Source organism: Salvelinus alpinus, chromosome 20 (assembly GCF_045679555.1).
Source record: "Salvelinus alpinus chromosome 20, SLU_Salpinus.1, whole genome shotgun sequence".
NCBI lineage: Eukaryota > Metazoa > Chordata > Actinopteri > Salmoniformes > Salmonidae > Salvelinus > Salvelinus alpinus.
This window is the reverse complement of record NC_092105.1, coordinates 20,659,157-20,665,307: the sequence shown is the minus strand read 5'-3', so window position 1 is coordinate 20,665,307 and position 6,151 is coordinate 20,659,157.

Here is a 6,151-nt window from a genome sequence, read left to right as displayed (position 1 = left end):
AATTTGGTCCTTAGAGTCGGAACTCAAGATCTGCCTCTGTCGTTCCAAGAAACTGCTGAAAACCGTGCATGGGCGGATCCAGGATCCGTAAGACAAAGACCTGACCTCTGAATTGAGGGTTTATTTCAGGCCAGTGGTGAACTGGTACACGACAGAGGTGGTGACGAGATCCAATGAACATTGCTTTTCCCAGTCAGCGACAAGGTCAGTAGCCTATATTCTCGATTCTGGGGGGAATGATTTAAGTTATCCTTGATTTAATGTTCTAAAATGTTTAGAATTGATCAATAATAGGACCTTTGCTATTCCAAACAGATCCAAGGGGTTTTGTATGACCAATATACAGGTATCGATAAGGGGGCAGGTCTGAAATTGACCTGAGGTAAGGTGCACTACCGTTAAATAAAAATAACTTAATAGATCCGGGTGCCTTAGGAGCCAGAGGGGTTATTAAGATGAGATACTAGGACAGGTGTTGACAGGTGCAGTCGTGTTGTGCAAATAGGACAGCCATTAAGTCAAAAGACATATGTACACTAAAGTTCTAACCTAATCAGTCTATCTGTATATGGGAAGTAGTCTGACTATGAAACGGAGCGGTAGATATATTAAAATAGGTGAGGATATAAACTAGGCTTTGTGAGGAGGAAGGGTGGTCCTGTTCGGGCAAGGTGACTGCACTTATTCAATACTGAAAGAAGTATCAAAAAAGGTGGAGAGGGAAACCGAAATCTATAAATCTGAGATAAAAGCCAGATCTATAGACAAGAGGTTCCACGAGAGAGGGAAACCTAATATAGCGGAGTAAGATACGAGATATTAACTTTAAAAGTCCTATGACACAAAATAATAGGTTATTAACTGGGACTTTACGCCCCGGGGAAATACTTATATTTGTACGGGTAAGATTTAATGTCCAACAAATGCAACGCTATAGATAAAGTTTCCAAACGGGAGAACAACCAAAATAACTAGGTAAAAACTAACGGTAAAAACAACACATACATAAATCATAGAAAATTATAATAATAGGACCATAGCTACTAGGAGCGGCAAGGATTTATTAAACATGGGTAGTAAATTCTCCAAGGAGGTCCCGGAATGGACGGGAGTTTGCGACTACAGAAAATTGTAATAATATGCTTGTTGGTGGGGAAACTCAATTATTCCAAAAGTGATGGTGGTTCAGGGGTTAAATAGCTGCCTTCCAAGCTTGAGACCTGACTTCGATTCACGGTATATGCTCTGACTAAAATCTGAGTCTTTAATTGTAATTAAACCATTTGTATGTTTTGCCTGAGATAATATGGTCGTTAGTGTCGGTATAGGATATAAATTTAGCGAAGTATATGGTACGTTTACATATTGGAGTAGAGAAAGTTGATTTGAAGTTGATTTTACTTTTACGATAGTCTTGGTGCAAAACTCAGTTGGAGTAAGTAGATGTTTTTGCCTAGAGGCAGGAATAAGAGTTAGTTTTGGTATTGTATTGGCTAATAATTTTCAGGGTGCGTTGCTAGAGGCAGGTTGATTTGTTGTGAAATGACGTAAAACAACGTCATTAGGTGGGATACACAATAACGTTACACAAATGGATTTGGCCATTGTTCAGGTACACTCTTTTCTGTACTTCTGGCAGTATAATTTTGATTGAGAGATGTTGATTGATGTTGTAAATTCTATTCAAGATCCAACCTTTGTGATGAATTGGTTTTGGTTTATCGAACCCGTACTATTGCCTGTTGCAGTTAGTCAACGATGATTTACAGTTCGTTGAGAGTTGCTGCGTTCTGAACACGGGTTGAGCGCTAGTTGTTGACATAACTCACGATGCACTTTTGCAACCAGGCAATGATGTTGTGACTGATTAATTTGAATACATATTTGATAAGAATTCTTATATTAGGGATTGTTAATTCCATTTAGTAATAAATACTATAGTTGAGGAGTTTTTAATTAAAGAGAGCAACAGTGTGAATGTATATGTAAACGCATATCCTGATTTGAACTATACTAATCTATTTGATAAAATTACTAAACCTGTATATTCAACATTTGATAATGATTGGCAAATCCGTATATTTAACCACAACGTTGAATTTAGCATTGGGTATTATAGGAGGAACGGGATACAATTTGTACTTTCGCCACGGGTGTGGCCGTAATAAATTATACAGAGAATGGACAGAAGAGGGCAGTATTGCCGCGCCCAACGGGCTCCCAGTCGACGGGGAGCCTGGTTGAATGGGAGACTGGGGTTCATATCTCAGCCCTGACATCGATAGACTAAAATTAATTCTGATGGTAATTCAAATATTTATAGGTTTTGCCCGGAAAGATACGGTTGTTAGTGTTTGTTCAAGATATGAACTGAACATTTTAATAACTTGTTTAGGTTAAATTTAAAGACTAATGTTATTATTGTTATGGATTGGCTGACATGCGATATAAATTTAGCAAAGAACATGGTACGTTTAAATTTTGGGGTATAGAAAGTTGGGAAGTTCGGTTGGTTTTACTTTTTCGATAGAATTTAAAGCAGAACTCAATCTGAATAGGGGATATATCTTTGACAAGAGGCAGGTGGACTTGCTGCGTCATTACGTTGAACACACACAAACGTTCCTCAAATTATGACAGAGAAAATTGGTTGTGTCATTTAGAGGGAAAAGGCGTGCATTATAGCTTTGAGTCACTTTTCAAAAGTGGCTAAAAGTTATTGGTTTTTGCTAACACCAGGGAATTCGAACAAGAAGTAAACGTATTCTAAACATTATCTGTTTTCATTATGGGGAACAATGAACGGCCCGCAAACTGGTATGGCTGGGAGTGTTTTATTTTAAAGGGATAGTACACGTTTATCACAGTTGTGTGAGTGTAATGGCAGGGTATAAAGTATTTTGGGGAGACAATTTGGAGAAAGACTGAATGAGTTATATGAAACATCGAGGAAATTTAAAATGAATGATTTGAGGGTATTATCATAATTAATTTTCTCAATAGGGGGGCGCTGTTTTCACTTTGTAAAAATTCGTTCCCAAATTAAACTGCCTCGTACTCAATTCTTGCTCGTACAATATGCATATTATTATTACTATTGGATAGAAAACACTCTCTAGTTTCTAAAACCGTTTGAATTATATCAGTGAGTAAAACAGAACTCATTTTGCAGCTAACTTCCTGTCAGGAAGTGAGAAATCTGAAATCGGGCACTCTGTTCCAGGGTCAGTTTATTAATTTGCATGTAATCTATGGGTCTACATGCACTGCATACGCCTTCCCCTAGATGTCAGTAAGCAGTGAGAATTGGAATGGTGTGTCTAGGTAGATCTGAGGCCGTATAAAAGCTCTTGGAACCGGGTGTGCAGTCTTTTCAACGTTCGTCATGACGCAAGACAGACCTCAGGATTGCATTCTGAAAAGCTCTCGTTATAGGTGTTAGATATATCCGGCTCTGATTTTATTCGATATAGGTGTTAAAAACATCATAATGTAGTTATTTTAAACCGAGTTATATCAGTTTATATCAGTATATTGCGATTTTCGGTATTTCATTTGTGCTGCGTTATAGTGAGTTGGACACGTCTTCGCCACATGGCTAATGTTTGCTGCTAATTCCAAAGTTGAAGACGACAATCTACAACCGAGCAACGATTCTTCTGGACAAAGGACAACTTGCACAAGATTCTGATGGAGGCTCATCAAATAGTAAGAACTATTTATGATGTTAATTCGTTGTTCTGTTGAAAAATGTTAACTATTATTCCGCCATTAATTTCGGTGCGGTCTCGCTTTAACGCACGCTGTATGTCGTAGTAACGTTAATTATAAAAATCTAACACAGCGGTTGCATTAAGAACTAATGTATCTTTCATTTGCTGTCCAACCTGTATTTTTTTGTCAAGTTTATGATTAGTTATTGATTAGATTAGGTGCCTCTCCCAAGATTTCTCCCGACATTTTGTTTGCAGCTTGACTACTATTCTCATTGTATAACCACGATTTGTGCCGCTAAATATGCACATTTTCGAACAAACCATATATGTATTGTGTAATATGATGTTATAGGACTGTCATCTGATGAAGTTTTGAGAAGGTTAGTGAAAAATGTAATATCTTTTGCTGGTTTATTCGCTATCGCTAACGTGCATGAATCAATGCTGCTGTGTGGTTGGCTATTGTAGTAAGCTAATATAATGCTATATTGTGTTTTCGCTGTAAAACACTTAAAAAATCTGAAATATTGGCTGGATTCACAAGATCTTTGTCTTTCATTTGCTGTACACTGTGTATTTTTCATAAATGTTTTATGATGAGTATTTAGGTAATTCACGTTGCTCTCTGTAGTTATTCTAGTTGCTTTGGTGAGAGTTGTGATGGTGGCTGCAATGTAAAACTATGATTTATACCTGAAATATGCACATTTTTCGAACAAAACATATGCTATACAATAAATATGTTATCAGACTGTCATCTGATGAAGTTGTTTCTTGGTTAGTGACTATTTATATCTTTATTTGGTCGAATTTGTGATAGCTACCTATGCAGTAAAAAAATGGTGGAGAAAAAAAAGTTGGGTCTTTTGCTATCGTGGTTAGCTAATAGAAATACATATTGTGTCTTCCCTGTAAAACATTTTAAAAATCAGAAATGATGGCTGGATTCACAAGATGTGTATCTTTCATCTGGTGTCTTGGACTTGTGATTTCATGATATTTAGATGCTAGTATTTACTTGTGGCGCTATGCTAGGCTATGCTAGTCAGCTTTTTTACTAATGAGGGTGCTCCCGGATCCGGGATGAGTACCAAGTAAAAGTTAAAGGATGTTTTGTTTGTAGTAAACGTTTGGGTTAGAGGGGAATTCCATGTGTAAATATCTTGAAGGGACACACTCGCATATGGAATATTTGAAGTTTTGTTTTCTGATTTTTCATAAATACGTTAATGTTTTAGATAAAGGGTTCTTTATTTTGTATAATATAATAAATAACACTTCTTTGAAGTGGTGTTATGGCTGATGGCTTCTGAGGTGGTACAAGGTTGATATTGTGGGTATTGGTGGAGGATGAAAAGTCACTAGAGGGCGCCATTGGTCAACTTATGGAGGTTTATGTAAGGTTAGATAAAATACAGTGGGCTCCTGAAGGAGATATCTCATTAGTACAGAAAGCTTATGATATGGTTGGCATTCGTTTTGGCCTCATTTGATCATAGAGTGAATAGTATAAAGTGGCGAGCTATCTGTGGTGATTCAGGATTATTGACAGGATCGAGATAACCTTATTTAACCTATGTAAGGACTTTAGAAATTGCCACCATAGACATTTTTTTGTTTGTTTTGTAATTCCATGGGTTCAGATAACAGCGAGGCACTTAGTTAATGTTTGGGACCAAGATACAGGCAGTGAAGGGACTCAAGGCCCAGTATAATCAGTGAAATGTGTCCCGAGATAAGCCGTACCATTACACAGAACTTAGTAGGGTGGGTGCAAGCAGAGCAGACCAGAGAGATAGGAGTGGCACAGACTGGGTCACGGTTACTGAGGGGAGACAGAGGGAATGAAAAACTTAGTTGGTTTCAGGAACTAAGGTGCAGCACTGATAACTTTTAAAGTAGATAAAACACTTAACAGAGAATTGTTAGGTTGATCCAGAATTGATACAAGGGCGGAGCCAAGTATAAAAGGGGGGATGGTCTAGGATAGGATGGGGCCTATTGGATAATAAACTATGGTCCAGGATAGGATGTGGCCTATCAGATAATAATAATAAACAAAAAATGTTTTTTTATATATATATATAGCGTTCCCAACTTACTTGGCGGACACGAGTATGGTAACTAAAAAATTAGGTAAAGATATTCTTCCTAGAGTTGGGTTCCTAGGATAATAATGGATGACATTCTAGCTAATCAAATAGAACAGATAGAATGACAGAGGTTCTAGCAGAACACATTAAAAAACTGTTAATTAATCAAACCCGTATGTCCAAGATTTTATGCTCTACAGGAGAACTACAGGAGGGGATTACCGACATGATTGGGCCAGGGGACTGGATCTGGGTCCAATCACCTGAGGAGAATAGGTGGAATGCAGCCCCATTGGGAGGGGCCAGACCAAGCACTCCTTGTGACTGCATTCACAGTGAGAA